Source organism: Eptatretus burgeri, chromosome 13 (assembly GCF_056783735.1).
Source record: "Eptatretus burgeri isolate ZD-2024b chromosome 13, Ebu_testis_v1, whole genome shotgun sequence".
In the NCBI taxonomy this organism is placed as follows: Eukaryota; Metazoa; Chordata; class Myxini; order Myxiniformes; family Myxinidae; genus Eptatretus; species Eptatretus burgeri.
Window position 1 is genome coordinate 45,196,074 of NC_140973.1, and position 23,177 is coordinate 45,219,250.

Below are 23,177 nucleotides of genomic sequence, written 5' to 3' on the forward strand. Positions count from 1 at the left end.
AGAGACTTGAATGCGGAGGCTTGATCAGTCCAGATGACAGCTTGTGGCTCCTCCATCAGATGAAGTTCAATGATGAGTCCGAGCAGACCGTCACGCAGGGTGTCATGGCGTTCGGCATGAATGAGAGAGGAACGGGTGGAGGTAGCAATGCACTCACGCAAGACCAAGATCAGTTGACGCTCATGCTCCATGGTTAATGGACTTATCCATGCCAAGGGCAAAGAAGTGGCGATGCATCACTTGCTTAAGGCCCGGTCACACCTTGACGTTTTAGCCAACGTATGCCGATTTTTGAATTTTTTTTCTAAAACGCTGGCACACGTTGAATACGTTATGGGTAAGTTTTGATAACATTGAGAGCACGCTGAAAAACACTGCCATACGTCGTTGTACGTTGGCTTTAAACGTTGTACTTTTTGGTTGTCCTCAAATTTTTTCATGCTTGAAATTTCACGACGTATGCCGGCGTATGACTCACACGTTCCGCTACGCCGGCCACAAGTTGTATGCACGGTCTGCGATCGTTGAGAGACGTCAACACATGCTACTTGTAAGTTAATCATAAGTTGAGACACGCCGAGGTAATGTTTAGCGTACCCGAAACTTATTTCTAACCTATGATTAACGTGTTGTTGGCACGTTACGCGATCGTTGCCACACATCGACAGACGTTACTTTTAAGTTACTCATAGGCTGAAAGACGTCGGTATAATGGATCGTCCTTGCGTCAGCGTCCACGGCCACGGCCAGGACACTTATTTGCAGCATTCTTCAAACTTTTATTGGGCATGACGAGGATGTTCACACTTCGATGTCTAGCTTGGCTATGATTCCAATTGTCCATCGGCAGCGTCTATTTAAAATAGTCGAGTTTGAGTGTTTTAACACGTTCAGAAGAAACGCCTCAAATTTCAAAACCCCAGCGTCAAAAAACAAAGGCGAGTGACAGCAATTTAAATCGTTCATTGTAAACAATGAAAATAGCTGAGTGGTGCCGTTTAAAAGTCGTTGAGTGTAAAAAAAAATCCAATTGTTGAGCGCAAGCATCTACTTTCAATAGTGGAGATGCAGCCATTTAAATCGTTGAGTGGCAGCCTATGAATAGCAAACCCGACGTCACCGGCAAAGATAAACTGCCGCACGATATGGATAAGTTAGGCTATCGTTGGGCATAGTTTGTGAACGCCGGCTACACGATAATTATTTGTTGGTATATCGTATCTATAAGTAATCAAAGCGCTCTATGCACATTATTAGTTCATTGTGCATTTGTCCAACCCGTTATGAATAGACCTAAATCGTAAAAACAAGCTATAGCTCATTGTTGAAAAAGCCCCATAAAAAATTAGCCGCGAAGAACTTCGAACAATGGTGAAAAGATGTCTCCTACCCGTGGGCACGCGGACGCAAGGACGATCCATCATAACCCACACCCTCCCCCTCACACTCACCTCCTACTGCCAACATGAACAAACTACTACTAATACTAATACTAATACTAATACTAATACTAATCCTGATACTGATACTGATACTGATACTGTTACTGCTGACATGGACATCGACTCAAAAAGGACTTGAAAACACTGTTGGGTTCCCCTTTTATGAGCAGCATTTTTATATACCAATTCCCAAAACCGCTGGGAACACGTCTTTATATGGCAGTTGTAAGCTAGAAACACGTTAATTTATTTTTTTTGTCGACCGGAAGACGTCATTGGAATACGTCTACATACGTCAATGTGTGTTGGGACTACGTAAAGAATTGGTTCAAAGCACGTCAAACATAAGTTAGAAATAAGTTTCGCGTAAAAAGACATTACCGCGAAGTGTTTCGACTTATGAGTAGCTTATAAGTAGCGTTTGTGGACGTGTGTAAGCGTCCACATATCGTGTGTAAAACTTATCCCCATCGCATGCAGAACGTGTGTCATACGCCAAGTACGTCGTAAAATTTTGAACATGTTTAAAATTTCTTGACGTACTCTACTTACTACGACGTATGTTCGCGTACTTTAGCGTTCTACTCACGTATACCAAACTTACTCATACCGTATTTGACGTGCTCCAACGTTTTAGACACACTTTTCTTAGGTGGGCATACGCTGGCAAGATCGCCAAGGTGTGACCGCGATGTTGACACTTCCATTTCTACGGCAGTTATGATTCGAATCGTTGTGCGTCAGCCTTTTAATAGGCTACGTCACGACATCGTCGGCGATGCGTGCAACGCGCTATGCCTAAGTTAGACTATCGTTGGCCATCGGTTGTGTAGGCCGACAACAGGTTCAGCATTCGTTGGTATAAGTTATCTATAACACAACGAAACGTTCTGTGTAGTTACCAATGCGTTATACATAAGACCAAGTCGCTATGAATACGTCCGAATCTTTAAAAAAAAAACATCAAAAGTTCAACGTAAGCCAGCGTTTTACATAAATTTTAATACGTTGCCATTGCTGGCTAAAACGTCAAGGTGTGACCGGGCCTTTAAGTTGGTGATCAAGCTTGATGCGGAGAGCCGTGACAAGGCCATCCAGGACCAGGCGAGGAACAATGATGTGTTCACGAAAAGGTTGGAAGGGGTTGTAATATCGGACAATCAAGAACCCATCTTTTGAGATAGCGGCTGAATTCAAGTACCTTTTCACGTCTTTAATATTGGACATGTGTTCTGTGTAAATCTGTACACCGAGGCTGTCGGGCGAGCCAGGCGGAATGGTTTGTAAATGGGAATTCGGAGTAACCAGTGATGATGTCTTGGATGGAAGAATGACGTATGGACAGTTTTCTGTCCGTTCTACAAATGAGCAAATTTGGCAATTGGGATTGTCACAACCAGGGCATTCCAACTGGCAAAATCTGAGGGGACATTAGCGGAGCCTGCAAGATGGCGGATTGAGGCCTGGAACCGGCTGACCGTCAACAAAAAGGTTGAGATGCGGAGACAATCCGGAAACTCTCCTCGGCATAGCTTTTCAAAGGAATGTACACATGGCTTACTATCGGTCAGTATGCAAGCTTTATGACTGGACTGAATGATGAATGGTCCAAAGTGTTTAGTAGCCATTGTGATTGAGAGTGCTTCAATTTCACAGGGAAGCAGGGTGACCTGGTGTCCTCGCAACTTGGCGCTAAAAAGCCCTCAAGTCGTTGGGTCCCATTGCGAGTGACGTACATCATAGTTCCTATGCCATTTTTCTTCACTGAACCATCAGCGATAATCCACAATTTGTATTCAGGGCGTGGAAGGATAGTGGTTCTGTTTGAAGAGAGACCTTTCTGGGCAGTGTGGAATGCTTCAATGAGGTCAGAGGTCCAAGCAATTTTCTCTTGGGATCGGCGGACAGCCACAGCGCCGTGTAATGGCGAGAGCAAGCTTGAACAGCTGGAGATAACGCGAGCTAGGATTTTGCAAGTGCCAATAAAGGATCGAAGGCCAGAGACCTTTTCTGGGGGGGGGGCACACATGGATCATGTGGAGATGCAATGGGGACTGACTGTTATAGTGCCTTAATGCCACACACACCCGAGGATAGTGATGGAGGATGGACCAGTGACAGTCTTGGATGCTGCAGACTTTAGCGGTTGGCTTGGAGTGCGTCAAGCAGTCGTTTCCAGTTAGTTAACAGTTCGTTTACCCTTGCTCCACCAGAGAAGAGATCATCAGCAAGTTTGACCACAACACCCTCCTCCACTTGGTCTCCAAGTACATGACAGATAAGTTCTTCTCATGCCATTTCAGAGCCAGGCATACCCATAGCTGATCGGGTGAACACCCAAACACTACGAAATGGAGTCGCAACACTGCAGTATTTCATACTCTTGAGAAAGGGGGATTTGATAAAAGGCTTGAGTCAAGTCAGTAGTGATAATGTGCTTCCATCTCCGGATTTGTCGAAGAGTGGAATCGACATCAGGCATCAAGGAAGGCTGGGGTTTGCTATATCGGAAAATGTTGTGACCAGTCGGAACCGGCCACTGGACTTTTTCAACAAGAAAGACAGTTTGAGGTACTCACTGTTGACTCCTGCATCGTCTGGTTGAACGAAGACACCCATATCTTCTAGTTCATCAAACTTGCGTTGTAATTCTGTGAGGTTGTTGTGAGTATAAAGGTAGGCGACCCTTACGTTGAGGGGACTGGACGGGACCCATTTTAACTACCGATTGGAATGGACCAGATGTACCATTGTACCCTTTGGGCTGGGGTCGAAGACATCACCATACCCTAGGAGAAGGGTCTGAAATTTAAGTCTCATATCAAGGGGAAAGGAATTGTCTGGGTCGAGTGTAATACTAGCAGAGTAAAGGCTTCGGGCTGTTTTCTTCGGGTTGAGTTGAATCTTTGTGAGTGGAGGGGGGGTACTAATCTCACCGGTGATGTTTGAAAGCATAAAGATGGGATGGATTTGACAAAAGTGTTCATGAGATCTAACAATTTGAGGATCATCGGTGAAGTTGGCAATGCGGATCTTGTCAGATATGCTCGATATGAGATTTGGAGAACGTCATATTTTAGTTGAAGGATGATGAGCTCGATAGTCACTGCCAGGTTCAAGGGCATGCGAAGAATCAGACAAATTGTCAGTGAGGATAAGGTCGATGTACTCACTGGGCCTAGTTATGGAGGGACACAACAAACTGCATGGTGAGTGGGAGAGAAATCAGATGAACCGTATTGGTATATGGACCCATCATTGAGGATGATGTGGCGTTTAGCCGGCGAACAGAAATGTTATTAAGCTCCATGAAAAGTGTTCCTGCCAGGAGATCAACATCCAGGTTTTCAACAACAAGGCCTTTGAAGGTAAACCGCTGATCGTCACGGGTCATGATAAAACTGACTTTACCGAGCACCGTGAGTGGGGAGCAGCCAGCAGCCTGTTGTGCTCAATGAGAACTCCTTCTCATGGAGTAAACCGAGACGTTTGGCGGTGGATAGGCTCATCATGTTTTCAGTGGTTCCACTGTCAATCATGGCACGGATAGTATGGTGACGGTAAAATGTATCCAAGTAAGGTGACTGGCATACTTGAATTTTATACGCGGGGGTGGAGGATTTGTCATAGTCATCAGGAGAGTCGATCGTAGGGTCTTCCACTTTCTCATCGTCAGAGGGGTCTAAGATGTTCGATATCTGTCTCGCCTTGGCCATATATTTACGATCTTCAGGGAGGTAGCTGCACTCGCTGAGAAAATGGCAGTCTGCACGCCCCGCGTGTGGGAAGGGTGGGAAGGAAGAGGAGGAAGGAGGAGTACACGAAGAATTCAAAAGGGCATGTGGTAAGGGAAGAATATTGATTATGGGGGATTTTAACTTGCCAGGGACAGATTGGGTCCAGGAACAGGGAAAGGGCAGAGCAGACGAGGATTTTCTAGTTTTATTCCAAGATTGCTTTTCAACCCAGTTTGTAGATAAGCCCACTCAGGGGGAGTGCAGTGTTAGACCTCCTTTTAAGTGATGATCCCAATATGGTGTAGAAGGTGGAGGTTAGGGAGCATTTAGGAGCAAGTGACCACAACATTGTGTGTGCAAAGATTCTGTTGAGGGTGAGAGTTCAGGATAGTAGGGTAAGGCAATTAGATTTCAGGAAGACAAACTTTGAGGGTATGAGGAGAGAATTGGGTGATGTAGATTGGGAGACTCCAACAACAGGACAATCAGCATCAGAGAAATGGGAAACCTTCAAGGACCAAATATGTGGAGTGCAGAGTAAGTACATTCCAATGAGGTGTAAAACTAGAAGTAGAAAGAGACCAGGAAGGTTGAGTAGTGAGATGAGGAACGCTCTTAAGGAAAAGCAAAAGGCATTTATGAGGTTTAAAATAACTGGACTGGAGTTAGATTTATATCACTATCGGAGTAAACAGATAGTTAGGTTAAGAAAATAACTCGGAAAACCAAAAGAGAGTATGAGAAGGACATGGCTCAGAATATTAAACATAATAGCAAGGCTTTCTTGAAGTACATCAGGGGAAAAGAACAGGTGAGGACCAGAATGGGCCCATTGAGGAAAAGCACCGGGAGAGTGGTTCGTGATGAAAGTGAGATGGCAGGCTTATTAAACAGGTATTTTTCTTCAACTTTTACACAAGAACAGTCAGGACAATTGCCAATAGCTAAGAGTATCTATCGAGGAGGTGAGGAAGGGCTTTTACAGAAGATCCAGGTTGAAGTGGAGGAAGTAAAGGAGCAGCTAGGAAATCTAAGAGTGGATAAGGCTCCGAGGACAAAGGGCCAGATAATATGCACCCGAGAGTATTGAGGGAAGTGGCTGAGCAGGTAAGACATTTTTCATTTTATTTTTGTTTTATTTTAGGTTTTTTTCAACTTTTAAAAATTTTCAGTACGGATATTTTCAATCGCTCACTGGAGTCAGGACAGGAACCTGAGGATTGGAGAGTAGCAAATGTAACACCATTATTTAAGAAAGGATCCAGAGAAGAATTGGGAAACTATAGACCTGTTAGTTTGACTTCAGGTGTGGCGAAGGTGTTGGAGACATTAATTAGGGACCAGATGAGGAACCATTTAAACAAATACAAGCGAATTAAAGGTAGTAAGCATGGGTTTACCAAAGGTAGTTTCTGTCCAACAAGTCTTTTAGAGTTCTATAAAGCAGTATCTGATTGGGTGGATGATGGAAAGGAAGTGGACATAGTATATCTAGACTTTAAGAAGGCATTTTAAGGTACCACATTGGAGGTACCTTCTTTTAATAAGGTACCACATTGGAGGTTGTTAGCCAGAGTGAGGGCTTGTGGAGTGGCTGGTCAGGTAGCTAATTGGATTGCAAAATGACTTAGTGATAGGAAGCAAAGAGTGGCTGTGAGTGGGAGGATATCTTGTTGGGAGGATGTAAGTAGTGGGGTACCTCAGGGATCAGTACTCGGACCATTACTATTTATTATTTACATCAATGATTTGGATCGTGGGGTAAAGAGAAAGCTTTCTAAATTTTCAGATGACACAAAGTTTGGAGGTGAGGTGGATATCAGAGGCGGTGGTGATCAGATTCAGGAAAGTATTGATCCTTGCATAGATTGGGCAAAAGATTGGCAGATAGAATTTAACCTGAGCAACTGTAAGGTGTTGGGGATGGGAAAGAACAATGAAAATAGAGATTACAGGATGAAACGGGTAATTTTGGAATATGTAAAATGGGAGAAGGATCTGGGGGTGGTAATACATATGGGAGGTAAGCAGGCAGCACAGTGCCAGGCAGCTACAGGTAAAGCAAAGAGGGTTTTAGGATGTATTCGGAGGGGGATCAATTATAAATCAAAAAAGGTGGTGTTAACATTGTACAGGAATTTAGTGAGGGCCACATCTAGAATATTGTGTGCAGTTTTGGTCACCACAACTCAGGAAGGACATCGATACCATAGAGAGGGTTCAGAGCAGGACTACTAGATTGATTCCGGGCCGATCTAGACTCAGCTATGAGGAACGGCTGGAGGAGACAGGGCTTTATACATGAGAAAGGAGGCGGTTATGATGAGATATGATAGAAATGTTTAAGATAATTAAAGGCATCGATAAAATAAGTGCAGATGAATTATTTAACAGTGTAAGCAGTGATAGGATCAGGGGCCTGGGAGTAAAGAGGAGGAGAGTTAAGATGGTAGTCAGGCAGGGGACTTTTACTCAAAGAGTAGTTAATGCATGGAATGGCCTCCCCAGAAACGTCGTGGCAGCAGAAACAGTCGATAAGTTTAAATTAGATAGGTACCTGGAAGTTATAGAGATAGAGGGGTATGGGGATGTTCGCAGGACTTTTAGGTAGCTTGAGCATTGATGGGTGAATGTGTGCATGTGTATGGAGTGCTGTTGGTGGGGGTTTCATCAAGGGGTGTTGTGTGGTTGATGTTGTGTGTTGTTTAACCAAGTCCATGCCCCCCTCCCCTGAGAAGAAAAAAACCCAAAAATGCCAAAAAAAAAAATACAACTACAAAAAGTTAAAATAAATGATTAAATAAATGAATAAATAAATAAACCCACAAAAAGACTATTAAAAGAAAATTATTTTGCATTTTCTTCTTTGGATCTTGTGTTGATAAATTAGTGTGGTGTTGATGTCATGGAAGCATGATGGGCTGAATGGCCTCCACCTGTGTCTGATTTCCTTGTATCCTTACAAGCAAAAGGTGATACAAACACGAGACTATAGCAGAATAAAGTTCACTTCCAAATACTGTCAATAAATGTCACGAAACGTCAGATTCCTGAATCATCCAAAAACATAAACAAAGGGCAAGGCCTGGCTCTTTCATCTCCCTTGGTCAGTCCCTACCCAAGGACCAGAAAAACGTAGCTCAGCACGCACTGGTCAACAAACATCATGTGTGCTCATCTTCAGCACAGAAATGATAAACAACGCAAACATGCCGTGGTTGTATTATGCAGATGAGGATGATGATGATGGGGACAGGTGTGTGTGTGTGTGTGTGTGTGTGTGTGTGTGTGTGTGTGTGTGTGTGTGTGTGTGTGTGTGTGTGTGTGTGTGAGAGTGAGAGTGAGAGTGAGAGTGAGAGTGAGAGTGAGAGTGAGAGTGAGAGTGAGAGTGAGAGTGAGAGTGAGAGTGAGAGTGAGAGTGAGAGTGAGAGAGAGAGAGAGAGAGAGAGAGAGAGAGAGAGAGAGAGAGAGAGAGAGAGAGAGAGAGAGAGAGAGAGAGAGAGAGAGAGAGAGAGAGAGAGAGAGAGAGAGAGAGAGAGAGAGAGAGAGAGAGAGAGAGAGAGAGAGAGACCAAATGGATAACTGTCTGTTTGCGCCACACGACATACACCAGTTTGTATCTTGGTGCCACCCTCTGAAGCACCTCCATCTGCCTGCCCCCATGCCTTCCTGGGAGGAAAGCACACTTCACTGACCCAGGTCGGTTCCTGCCATTTAATCAACCCTCGATTTCCCCCTCCTTGCCTCATTGTTTTTGTTACCTGTTCCTTGCTTGTTTTTAATAGGTTTAGAGTAAGATTTGTGGCTTGTGTGCATGATTTATAAGGCCTCATTGGGAATTGTGCCCTGTGTGATGTGCATTTTTGTATTCATTGACTGGTGCTTCTGGTATTTCTGATTTATTCTTGTGTAGAAATTAGCAAGTGGAAACACTTTTTCCCACCATTGTGGATAATTGGGAAATAGGTGAAGTGTACGTAGTACCAACATGTGGTAATATCCAGCCAATCATCATTTGGTGCATGGCTTCATGTGAGCGGGCTTTCACATTTGGAACCAAGCTTTGGTCAGGTGGCTTTGTGAAATATATCGTCCCAAGAGTGACTAAAGCACCAAAATTTTTTTTATGAGTAGCTATGGGTATATAGATGAAAAAAAATCCCATACTCCAAAAAGTTAGTCCATTTTAAGGGTGTTAAATCCAAGATGGCTGCCATGGACTCATCAAAATCTGTAAATCGTCATATTTTCAGTACTAAGACCAGATAGAAACATGAATAAAATGTCATTTTTACATGTTTTCAGACACAAAAGAATTCATTGAAATCATTATTTGTTTGAAAACATGATAAGAAAAAAAGGATGGTGGCCATATTTGACTAAATATGGCTCAATACGGCCATTGTTTAAATAGTTTTTCTTGTATATGCATTTTTATATATTGTGTGCAGAGAGAGAGGAAGTACTGCACATCAAAATATGATTTAATCTATTTATTTATCTATTTATTTACATCTATGTATTTATGTGAGTAGAAGGAAAAAAGAAAGCCATGTGTTGAACCAGATGGCCACAATGGATTATAAGAGAAAATGAAAACCATTCCAGAGCCATCATCTTTGTTGACTTCATAAGATATAAACATGAATGTCATACTACTATGAGTGTGTGGCTTTTTTGTTTTATATTTTTATTTTTCAGAAGTGCAGCTGCACAGATCTGTATAAGTGAGTCCAAGTTTTGTGCATTTACAACTAAGACAGCCATGTTCAGATATTCATTCACACTTTATGAATGCTGTGCAGGCTTTGCTGTAGCTTCAGGTTTCGTCATCCAAACCGGATTCCAATGATTATCCTACATTGTCCAACCCCAACCTTCTGGCTTGGGAACAGGTGGCCGAGTTTGATGACTTGTTGACCAAATACTAACTTGGAAGACTGCTCTCTTGGTGTGCTGTAGCAATGCATCCTTCTTCCGTGGGATGTTTTCATGTCTCCTCCTTATTTTGGAGAATAGTTCGCTCCTTGCATTGTTCACATTGTCATCAGTGCTAGTTTTGTGATACATGATTATTGTCAAACACTCCAGATGATTGAAATGCTCAGAATCTGCTACTACTACCTCCTCAAATGGGTGATTTCATACAAACAGAAAGGCATTTGTAACTGAATGGTAGCTCTTCCATGCTTGCCGTGCAGTTTATCTCCCTTTTCTGAAGAAGGCAGAAGGTGGTATCACACCTGGTGAAAGCATGGAATATAGGAAGTGCCTGTGATGTCCTTTTCCCCATCGTGGTACAAATTGAATTGATACTGTACAGACAATAGTCCTTGCCGACACCAAATGCTACCCAGAGGTCAATTTCAGGACAAAGCTGCTTCAGACCAAAGAATTGTCCTATCAGAATGACCAGAATATCAATATTGATGCTGCTTATCAGGATTTTCTTAGCTCCTTCAAGAAGTGAATGTATGATATGGGCGACAATTCTTGTATCTGCCTCCTCACTTGTGCAATCTGACATTTTCTGGTCAATAGTTTTTGAGACAACTTCAACAACCTTCGTGATAAAAATGGATTTAGCCTCTGGCCATTGTCGATTTTCCACAGTCTGTGTGAGATATGAAAATAGCTCTGATTTTGTTTGCAGAATCAAGCAGGAAGTGTTTCCATTTTGATGGTATCTTTGTTTGTGGGCTGACCTTTAAATGGATGCCACTGCCTATTTTCTCCCTTGTTGATGTTTTGATACTGTGTGGCACGTATTGGTCCCAGCCAACATCTACTCTGTCAGTAACATGCTGTAGCTCAGGTTCAAGTAATGGTGAGAATACATTATCTGCATAATCTCTGGAAGTAGTGACGGTGGTGTAGTTGGTGGAGTGTGCACTAATGCTACCCCATCAAAGATTTTGCAATCAAACGTGTCAGGAATTTCATTCTGGCCACTTGTATGGAAATATCTCGTGAGGTCTGATTCTGTGCCTGTCCAAAGTTTACCATAGTCAGACCAGGGAGATATGTCTGATTCTCATGGGAGAGGAACACATCCAGATCACCACCTCCTTGCTGGTTAGCGATGCAAGAGATGACCAAAAAGGTTTGCATCATTCCAGGCAGATGCTTTGCTTCGGAGTTGATATTGAGCTTGGTTACCCTGAGAAATTGCAAGTTGATTTGTTTAATTACTTCTTCCACAAAAGGTGAAGGAGGTTATGTCCCCCCCCCCTCCCCTCTCTGACTGCTTGTTAATTGCCGGAATCCTTCGGATTTCGGCAATTATGTTGGTCGGTTATGTGTGTCATTCTGTGTGTCTGTCTGTCTGTCTGTTTGTGTGTTTGTTTACCCTGTAGCAGCCACACCGATCCAGCGATCATGACCAAACTGGTTACAGACGTCGGCCATGGTCCAACTTAGACACTTGTCGTTTTTGGTGAATCTAGGTCAAAGGTCAAGGTCGAGGTCACCAAAAAACCGAAATTCTTATTTTCGCAATAACGTCCGCTTAAATGGTCGTATCGACTTCAACCCAAATCCAAAATGTGCATCTTCCAATTCTGCATCCAACCATATGTCTCATTGGGGGTGTCACACCAACACCCTTCTTAGCGGTCGGGGGTCGAATGTTAGGGGGGTCGGGTCAAAAATTTCAAATTGCAATAAAAACGCCATTTCAAGTCCGATTGACTTCCAAGTTATGATCATGACCAAACTAAGTGCTATAACTCATTAAACAGGAGCACTATCAACTTATAAGAACCAAATTGATTTCCAGGTTTTTGTTTTTTTCAGAGATCATGGAGATATGACAAAGTTATTCTGGCAATTCCTTGCTCAACGAGCAATTTCATTTGTTTGTCTGTTTGTTTGTGTGCAGGATATCTCAAAAAGTTGCAGACGGATCTGGATGAAATTTTGTAGACAGGTTCGATGTGTGACAAGGCCGAACTGCTTAGATTTTGGTGAAGATTCAGATCTGTATCCGACTTCTAGAATTTTTTAAACAGATTCTTCAGTATTACGAGATCGGGCCAAAAATGATACATAGCACGATACCTCAAAAAAGTTGTGGGTGGTTTAGGATGAACCTTGGTGGACATGTTGGGTGTATGACAAGGAAGAATCGATTCAATTTTGGTGAATATCCGAATCTGGATCTGGATCCGATAATATTTTAAGTGATTCTTTACCATTGAGAGATCAGGTAAACTCATGTCCAGCAACATATCTCAAAAAAGTCTCCATGGATTTGGATGAAACTCGGTGGAAAGGTTGGGTGTGTGGCAAGGACGAACTGATTCGATTTTGGTGAAGATCTGAATCCGGATCTGGATACGAGGATTATTTAATTTTTAAAGTGATTCTTCACCATTAAGAGGTCGGCCCTAAAACGAGAAATCACGATATTTCAAAAATGTTTTGAGCCCGATATGTTCTTGTGGATCAGGCATTGCGTGGCGGAGGTAAGCACTATTCCAAGTGCCTTTGTAGTTGAGTCATGGATTGATTTTGTTCTGTCCTGCAGAACATCCTTCTGAAACCCATGTTATTGGGATAAACCAAGATTCTCAAAATTGCGAATGGTGGAAACCACTATTTGATCAGCACATTCTTGTGTATGCAAGCCAAGAAGCTCTGAACAGTCATCTGGCAATGGATTCGCATATCCGTTCATTTTTTCGATGAGGCTGTTCACTTGATTCAGTTTTTTTATTTTGATGGTGGCCATTTTGGACAATGTACAGCCGCCATCTTTCTTTCTTGAAATATTTTCAAAGAAATAATGATTTCAATTGATTCCTTGCTTCTGAAAACATGTAAAAAGACATTATATTCCGGTTTCTATCTGGTCTAGTACCGAAAATATGATGATTTACAGATTTTGATGAGTCCGTGGCAGTCATCTTGGATTTTACACCCTGAATATGGATTAATTTTTTTGTAGAATGGGAATTATTTCATCTATATACTCATACTACTCATCAACATTTTTTCACACTTTTGTCACTGTTATAATGATTTCATCATTTTATCATTTTTATGACAGTAAGCCACCTGACTATTGAACCATGAGCCGAGTGTTGGCTTCATGGTTAAGGTTGCTGGCTTTAGTGGGTCCTGAGTTTGAGCCCCTGTCGCGCCATTAAAATAACACTAGGTGGGTTGACTCAGCCTGGCATCCTTCTGAGGTTGGAAAAATGAGTACCAGCTTACTGGAAAGAACGAGCCATTCGAGTATCCTGCGTCGAAGTGGCGACCCGTCAGGAGAGGAACATTGCTGCAAAATTTCAGCCGGATCGGCCCAGCGGTTGGGCAGAAGTCGAAAATGGAGACAGACAGCTGGATGGATGGTGCGTGATGACAATACCTTATCTGGAATGTAAATTCCATATAAGCCAAAAATTTCAAGTAATGTAAATTAAAATTCCACATCTCCAATTCCAAAATTTCTGGTTTTTTTTTTAGCGTTCCCATCGGAATCAATGGCTTCTGATGCTCAGAACCCTTGACGATCGAAAATCCCATTTTCTATACTAGTACGTGCCCGTAAAAAAATATAAAAATAATAAAAAAAAATAATAATAAATAAACCACACAGGCCGTTTCTTCGCTCTCACGTGCCCGTACGTGCGTGACCCGGAAGTTCGATATTATTCGCAGTTACGATTATTCGCAATTTATTTTTAATACCCAATTATTCAATTAGCGCCAACGTATTTTACCTTTTCGCAATGTCGTGGCAAGGAAAAACAAAAAGAGAAGAGAAGAGAGAGAAAAAAAATTACTTCCTGGTTCGGAGCATACCAGCACTCTGATGTTCCCGAAATTTATACACCGTCTAATATGAAAACGATCATAACTTGGGCCATTGTGTTTATCTATAAATGCGCAGAAGAAATCGAGAAATTATTAGAATACACGAAGTCATCACTCTCCGGAAGTCCGTACGTTGTAACCCGTAATGGGGAACGTGGCTGAGCTTCCCTTCCCCATCGGCCACGCCCACGCAGCAACGTGTCTTGCCATTGGTTGGTAAATAAATGGCCATAACTTGGGAAGCACTTGTCCGATTAATATCAAACCTTGAAAAGGCACATCCTCAGGTCCCCAGCAATATACCTGGCAAGTTTCAATTAGATCGGACCAGAGGTTGTCGAGAAGCAGCGGTCACACACACACACACACACACACACACACACACACACACACACACACACACACACACACACACACACACACACACACACACACACACAGACACACAGACACACAGACACACAGACACACAGACACACAGACACACACACACACACACACACACACACACACAGACACACACACACACAGACACACACACACACACACACACACACACACACACACACACACACACACACACACAGATTGCTGGAATTATAGATAGATGCATTTATCTATTCCTTACTAATGTCCTCGTAATGCATGTAAAAATACACCGAGGTTTTATCTATCGCTTACTAATGTCCTCGTAATGCATGTAAATGCACACCGAGGTTTTCTCCATATTTTGGACTGGCTGTGATTTCTTTTCAAGCTCCTCTATGAACCTTAGATGAATACTGCAAAAGAAAAATGGTTATGATAAGAAAACTCAGTTTGTAACATCAGTGAATAAACCAAATTCTTGATCACAGACAGGTCGGTGGTCTCTCTGTGTTCAAGCACCTCCTGTCTGGTCTTGCATCGTCTGCTCTTTCTGTGATTTGTTCCCCATGCCCCCTCCCCCACCCCCAAAGGTTTCTGCAGGGCATTATCAACCCCCTTCTGCTGAAATCCAAATTCCAGGATCACTGCTCATCTCCACTCATTTGTATCTCTTTTTTCCCCACCTGTACAACCAACTTCCACATTATCTTCAATCTTATTCTTCCCTCCAAGTCTTCAAGACAGCTGTTTACCACCATCTCAGATCATCCCCAATCCAAAACCATGATCTTTTTTATCCCCATTAACCCCCCCCCCCCCAAGCCCTCCTCTTTCCAAATTTCAAGTTTTTTCCTTCCTGTGACTTTTCTTCTGTATCCATCTTGTCCATCTACCCCTCATTATTCCCCACATCCCTTATTTCTCCAAATCTTGCTCCATTGTGTCCCTCAACCCTGTTGTCAGTGTGTCCCCCCCCCCTCGCTTTCTGTTGTTCCTTTTGTTCTGTGCTATCCTGATCCCTTCGACGTTGTCGCTCCTCAATGAGCCTCGACCTTGTATATTAAAAAAAATGTACAAAGGTTACTCGAGTCCATATGCAAAAATGTACCTGCATTGTTTGTATCGATGCTTCATGAGTTCGAAACAACAACGTTTCAGTTTGCATCTACAAGTGGTGACATCACACGATGTTCATGCTCTTTCATCAGGCCGAACATGACGCAGAAGCCACAACTCTACGCATTGGAATTCACGACCTACCTTTCCAACTTGTTATTGGAATAGATACTTGCGTTGAATAACCTGGTTTGAACGACCTCAATGTGCACATTCAGATTGTACCCCTTCCACAACTCTGGTCGACACCGTTTCCGCGCAGGCTAAACCATTTTCAGAAGTTGCAGAATGAATAACCAATTACAAACTTGAATCCCCAATACAATCCGCACAGTACCTGATTTATCAGAACGTTATTTTAAATCATTCCCAAAAGTATTCTGATACTCTATAGTTAGGGACCTGTGCAGGGCGATTCATTTCTCCCAAAGAGCCACTGTCTTTATAAATGCATTTTCGTCACGTGACCGGGCATTGTGACATCATGATTTAATAGGCAATCAGCGGGCCTATCTTTCGGGATCATTTACCGAGTCTCCATTTCGTTTCGTGAGTTCTAAACAGCATTTTGCAATCGGCTCATGAGCAACACATGACGGTACGAATTGTCTGTGGACAAGGGATTCGATCAATGCTTGTGATTCAAAATGCCTGCATTTTTTTTTGTACACAGAGTCGAGGCTCGTGGAAGAGCTAGTGCTGGTACATTGAATGGATCAGGATGCAATAGGATAAAAGGAACAGCAGAGAGAGGGGAGAAACATCAACAGCAGAGCCGAAGGCTAAGATAGAGGGAGGCCGACAAACTATGGGTGTGGGGAGGAATGAGGGGCAGGAGAGGGTGCACAGGGTGACCAACATGGATGCAGAAGGAAACACTTAGGTGGGAAAACTGGAAATTTGGAAGGATGGGGATTGTGGTGGGGGTTAACGATGGTAGAGAATATCATGGTTTTTGATTGGGGACAATTTCAGATGGTGGTGAACTGCTCTCCCTGAGACTGGTGCTCCTGCCTCACATATTGCTTCGCTTGCCATCATGGAAACCAAGACCTTCAAGATCATTGGACTCTCCCGCAATGAAACTGAGTCTATGGGTCCATCATTTCGCCATCACAGACAGGGCGGTGGTTTCAACCAAGCAAAATTTCAACAAATTCCTATCGTGACTTCTGTTGGCATCTAGTTATAAAAGCCATATAGTTTGTAGTATGTGATAAACACAAATCATATTCTCAACGACAAAATCAGTCTGCGTAGGCTTAAAGCTTAATCTGGCTTATTTGGGTCTTGAGAAGGATGTCAATGGGTAAAAAAACGATTCATAGAATTTTCATTCGCAAATTAGACAAAGATGATCCATTCTCTAAGGCTCGTGGTGAATGGAGTTCACCCGTAATCCCAGCGTCCTGAAACCAGATGGTAATGCTAAACATTCCAACCATGGAGATGTCTTGTCATGTACATGTCGATTTTCCATGAGGAAAGATTCAGTGATGTTGTTACCGAGCATCCAATGCAAGTACAGGTATGTCTACGAGGATTGGTCAAGGTGTTTTCGTTGAGACTTTGAAAGTAAAGATTGAGAGGTTAACTGAAGCTTACCCTATTTTTCAACGTTCTATACACCTGTACATTTGTCGCACAGGTGTGCCATAGAAACGAAGAAATATCTATTTCAGCATGTCTACTTTCACACCGCCATCATTTTGAAGTTTGATGCCATCCAGGTTAATACGAAGAGACTGAATCACAAGATGATAGGAGGGTGGAGGTTAAGCGCTTATCATCCCAAAGGTTTACTATCTTGTGAGTTGGTGGTGTGATGGGTAGAGCATCTGCACTGAGTCTGGGAGAACGATGATTGGTGAACCGTGTCCTCGTCACGCCAAAGACCTTTAAAAATGGTACGTGCTGCTTTCTTGCTTGATGCTGTGCATTTATAAAGGATAGAACGCAGAGAAACAACTACAGGTAAGCAACTATAGCGCAGGCTTTGGTTGGTCTAATGGTCTCACCCTGCGTGGAAGTTCGTTCTGAACTGGCAGGAATACCTTATATAGTCATCTCTCAGCTGTCCGGTCCAGGTTCCGATCTTAACCCAGGTGTAAACTGTCATCCTGGTGCATTGGATGGACGTTCAGCCAGAGGACCCGTCTTTGATCCTTCGGATCTTTCTCAAGGAGTAGGCGAGTTACCTCGAGAACCCTGTACAAATTACATATCCCTTCCACAGTCGAACCTCACACCTGGGATTCCAGAAAGACTCGAGGGCCAGAATCGCTCCCCCTCCGACCCCCCGCAAGGTGGGAATAAGTGGGCTGTCAATGAAAAATTAATTAATTAATTAATTAATTACCTTTATGAATTATTATCCACGCCGACACACACACACTTCTCCTGCAAGATGTCACGCACTAATCCAACAGCCATCAACGATTCGCAGGGAAAAAAAAAAAAAATAAATAAAGATTTTTAATTTTTTTACACCAAACACAAAGAGGAAAACTCACCTCGGGTTTACCTCCAGATGTTTCCAATCTATTTACCACTCCACAAACTTCCAGCACTCAATGTGCCGCCGGTATTGATCACCTGCACCAACACGCGGGTTCACGTCGACCCACCTGCGCGTCTATTATTATTTAATTACATTAACCCCTTCATTTCCGAGCTGTGTCGGGTTATTGTTACACTCTTTCAATACGAATCCTTCCCGAGCCTCGATATAATCGTCCCATTATTGCGTTGTGATGATCGCATGGTTTTTATACCCACGGTTGTGATAACCGAGACCACTCAGGTCCAATTATAGTTCAATGACAATCAAGGCAGAAAATACAAACGTTTCTATTCCTACAATTTCCCCCGTGACCTTCATCTCCCATCACGATATTAAATATATCATCATCTCGAGCAAGTCACCTGCTAAATTGGGCATTTGGGGGACAGGTGAGAGCCAACGTTGCCAGGGCGAACAGACCGTGAGGTTAAATGTCCTTAATTTCCGATGAAATGGGACAATTGTTTCCTTTTCCGTGATGGTTTCACGTCGTACCCCCGAACAAGCGCAGTAATTGTTTCCGATATTAGATAACTCACATACACATCCCAGGTGTGTGTCGCCATTTTTACACCTGACTTCAAGCCAGGATAAAGAATCTCCGCAGCCTGCGGCTGCTGCTGTGCCGTTGATGTGGTGCTCCTGTTACCAGTAAGCTGGGACTTATTTTGCCGACCTCGGAAGGATGACAGGCTGAATCAACCCATCTGGTGTTAATTCAACGGCTAAAAACACAGGGGCTCCAACTGAAGACCCTAAGACCTTAAACCAGCCACCTTGACCATTAAGCCAAGACCAGGCTTGGTATCTGGGAATTATAGCTTCCTCCAGCAACACCTCAACTGGAAGGAAAAGCGTCACCGAAGCTCATAATGAACACCTGAATAAGGACTTACCTGTCGTCCACCATAACGATCCTCACCAAACATGGATGTGTGTGTCATGTATGTATAGTTTAATTAGTGTTCATTGTTAACTGCACATACTATACTTTAATTTTATTTTTACCTGCAGGTACCGAGCTCACAGACTATCGGAACAGCAGGTGGGTGAGGGTGGAAGGGAGGGAGGGGGACTATAGATGAATGCAGGTGAGCGTGAAGCTACAATTTAGGTAAGGAGCAGACAGGTAAGGCTTTCTGGTGGAATTTGACAAGCACAAATTAATTCGACTTTGGTTCAGGTCAGAATCCAGATCCGACCCATCAGTGAGCCACAACACATAAACTGTTCAGCCTGACCGAGGTATGCACTCTCCCGAGTACCGGGATGTTAAAGATGTTAAATGTTAAAGGATGTGGGGATGAGATGCCAGAAAGAATGTAAATAAGGTCGGGATGGTCACAAGAGATTATCATGTGAAAGCAACTCCACATCTACCTTTGAATATAATGGTTTTTGAACACACCACAGAGACTGTTCCAAAATTCCATTTTGAGATAATTTTTGCCTCAAGGGAAATTAGATCACAAGACACGTTCATCCAAAAAGAAAATGTTAAGTCATTTCTCCCGCAGGGATGTTAACTTTGTTTATCACAGAGCATCAAAAACTTCATACTATAACTGGACAATTCACTGGATGTCTGAACCTTGTATAACCGACAACGGCTTGGCCCATTTCTTTCAAATTTCGTATTCAAGTATGTACTCGAATTGCAAGTTTCACCTGTACATGTTTCAGAGTGAAAGTGGTTTAACCTCTGACTCCTGCTGGAGGGAGGGGGGTATTGAGGGTGAGGATGACATCAATCCACGACGATTGACGTGACATCGTCCACCTCCAGAATGCTCTCTGAGCATGCGCAGAAACCTTCAGAAACAGAGTTGTTGGGGCACCCTAAAGTATATCGTGTATGTGTGCCATAAGGATTATAACCTAAAATGGCTCGTATCACCAAGCTTCTAAAATAACCTGAAAATACTTACTAAGCAATGGTAACCAGCTTTTCAGCATAGTACACCTTTGTGACGTGAAAATAGACAAAGCTTGGGCCAATTATACTTTCGTGGGCAGCTGGATGTATCAGGTAGACTTCCCTGAGGAAGACACCTTACCTGGATTGGGTGAGTGGGAATGGGAGAACATACAGTATCTGGGGCTTGTGAATGTACAAGGTAAATTTACCAGAGTTGGTGTCAAAGCCACCGAATGCTCGCCTGTTTATACATTTATCGTTTTCACAAGACGAGTCTAATAATTAATATTATTTATATTTCTCTAACAATTTTTTTTTGGGGGGGGGGGTTGAAAATCACTTAAAACACGTAGAAATGCAAAAAAAAAGTTTTTTCTGTAACAATTTTTTTTTTGGGGGGGGGGGACCAAGTCCAAAATCTAATGGCATGATCCTTGGACCATACCTAACCCCCCCACCAAGTTTCGTCGAAATCCTAATCACTTAAAACATGTAGAAATGCAAAAAAAAAGAAATCAAAATTTTGTTGAAAAAAAAGTTGCAAAAATTTTTTTTTCTCTAACAATTTTTTTTGGGGGGGGGTTGGAAATCACTTAAAACATGTAGAAATGCAAAAAAAAAAGATTTTCTCCAACAATTTTTTTTTGGGGGGGGGGGAGTTGGAAATCACTTAAAACATGTAGAAATGCAAAAAAAAAGAAATTGAAATTTTGTTGAAAAAAAAGTTGCAAAAATTTTTTTTTCTCTAACAATTTTTTTTTGGGGTTGGGGGGTTGGAAATCACTTAAAACATGTAGAAATGCAAAAGAATAAAATTTCTCCAACAATTTTTTTTTTGGGGGGGGGGGGTTGGAAATCACTTAAAACATGTAGAAATGCAAAAAAAAAGAAATTGAAATTTTGTTGAAAAAAAAAGTTGCAAATTTTTTTTTTTCTCTAACATTTTTTTTTGGGGGGGGGTTGGAAATCACTTAAAACATGTAGAAATGCAAAAAAATAATTTCTCTAACAATTTTTTTTGGGGGGGGGGGACCAAATCCAAAATCTAATGGCATGATCCTTGGACCATACCTAACCCCCCCACCAAGTTTCGTCGAAATCCTAATCACTTAAAACATGTAGAAATGCAAAAATATTTCTGTAACAATTTTTTGTGGGGGGGGGGGGGTTTGGAAATCACTTAAAACATGTAGAAATGCAAAAAAAAAGAAATCAAAATTTTGTTGAAAAAAAAGTTGCAAAAATTTTTTTTTCTCTAACAATTTTTTTTTGGGGTTGGGGGGTTGGAAATCACTTAAAACATGTAGAAATGCAAAAAAATAAAATTTCTCCAACAATTTTTTTTGGGGGTGGGTTGGAAATCACTTAAAACATGTAGAAATGCAGAAAAAAAAGAATTTGAAATTTTGTTGAAAAAAAATTTTAAAAAAAATTTTTTTTCTCTAATAATTTTTTTTGGGGGGGGGGTTGGAAATCACTTAAAACATGTAGAAATGCAAAAAAATAATTTCTCTAACAATTTTTTTTGGGGGGGGGATCAAATCCAAAATCTAATGGCATGATCCTTGGACCATACCTAACCCCCGCACCAAGTTTCGTCGAAATCCTAATCACTTAAAACATGTAGAAATGCAAAAAAAAAAATTTGTGTAACAATTTTTTTTTTGGGGGGGGGGGGAGTGTTGGAAATCACTTAAAACATGTAGAAATACAAAAAAAAAAAAATTTTTTTTCTCTAACATTTTTTTTTGGGGGGGGGACCAAGTCCCAAATCTAATGGCATGATCCTTGGACCATACCTAACCCCCCCACCAAGTTTTGTCGAAATCCGTCGAGGAGTTTTTCCGTAATACAAAAAATTTAACATTTTCACGCTCACGCTCACGCCGAGGGTATCGCTATAGCTCTCTGTTCTTCGAACAGGCGAGCTAAAAATGAGGATAATGTTGAGGAAATGACTCCGAGGGGGCTAACATTGCTTGGAATAGTTATTTCCTTATTGTGTCTCAGAATAAGCCTGAAGTGATGTAATCATGATATGAGAGATCTGAGTTTATGTAATAGACAACCTCCACCCCTCCTAATGTGTGTATCTAAAAATCCTTATTCCTGTGAGCCTGATTTTTGTTCTTACCTTGGAAAATGGTCCCAGAATTCGTTTAAAATGTTTGCGAGGTCTTTAGGCACTAGCTGGGTCAGAAAATGTCGAGGCATACCACCGTCCTTCAAGAATTGGGGGCAGTCGTTCGACCATCATCCGGGGCCCCCTCAGCCAATGATGAGTGAGAGGGAAGGAGCGTAGCAAGTCATCACTGATGTATGAGCCCAAGAGAATTAAAGGACTGAGCGCCACCAGAAGCAAAGGCATTCCTTGGAAACTGCGTAGGAGAAGCTGCAGTCCTTTCCCACTCCCAGTGAGCCCAAGCCATGCCATCTCTTCGGGGACTCAGACATGCAGGACGCGAATGGGACGTTCTCCCTGCAGGCATCCTGGATCAACGATTATCCTGCACGACTCTGCCGGGTTTGTCCCGGTATCTGTTTTTGTCTCGTGACTTCGCTATCGCTCACAGTGTGCTTGATCGAGCCCTAAGGCTTATATAATTTATGTTCCTGTTCAGCGTTGGTACCGTGGGCACGCATGATTCAGTTGTGGGTAAGGGGATTGTTACATTATTTATTACCCTCGCCAAAGGAGAGGGTATTGCATTTGGGTCTGTTTGTCTGTTCGTCGGTTTGTTTGACCGCACAGAACTTTCATGTTTTTCTCCGCAACTGCTTGTCAGATTGAGGCAAAATTTTCATCATAGGTGCGACTACTCATGTAGAATGTTTTAATCATAATTATGACGTCATAGGTGACGTGGTGTAGCAGCCATTTTGGAAAAACGGTAAAAAATTGGACCTCTGTTTCTCTGAAACCGCACTAAGGAAAAAAAATGAAACTTGGCACACAGCAAGTACTGATAATGGGGAATGAGTGTGATTTTTTCATGACGTCATAGGTATCCTCATTATGACGTCATAATTGCAAATGTAGAACGCCATATCCAATCAGTATGAAAATTTTTGAGGGTCATCTCGGGATAAAATGGTCACAGATAAAAAAAAACTTCATGACATCATCGGTCACGTGATTCGGTGGCCATATTGTTAAAAAAAAATCAAAGAACTTCTCTGAAGTGGCTGAACGGATCGAGGTGAAACTTTAC

General features: G+C 42.3%; 2 protein-coding genes across 5 annotated transcripts in view; one reads left to right on the plus strand and one right to left on the minus strand.

Moving 5' to 3' along the window:
• Nucleotides 1-18,176, minus strand: part of TMEM229B (transmembrane protein 229B) — a 40,565-nt gene extending 22,389 nt beyond the window's left edge. The window contains exon 1 of the mRNA XM_085852270.1: nucleotides 17,998-18,176. The gene's annotated coding sequence lies outside the window, so the exon portion shown is untranslated. The remainder of the gene's footprint in view (nucleotides 1-17,997) is intronic.
• Nucleotides 18,177-19,835: 1,659 nt separating this feature from the next.
• Nucleotides 19,836-23,177, plus strand: part of LOC147014359 (uncharacterized) — a 47,680-nt gene continuing 44,338 nt past the window's right edge. For all 4 annotated transcript variants that reach the window (XR_015050748.1, XM_085852271.1, XM_085852272.1 and 1 more), the window contains exon 1: nucleotides 19,836-20,113. The gene's annotated coding sequence lies outside the window, so the exon portion shown is untranslated. The remainder of the gene's footprint in view (nucleotides 20,114-23,177) is intronic.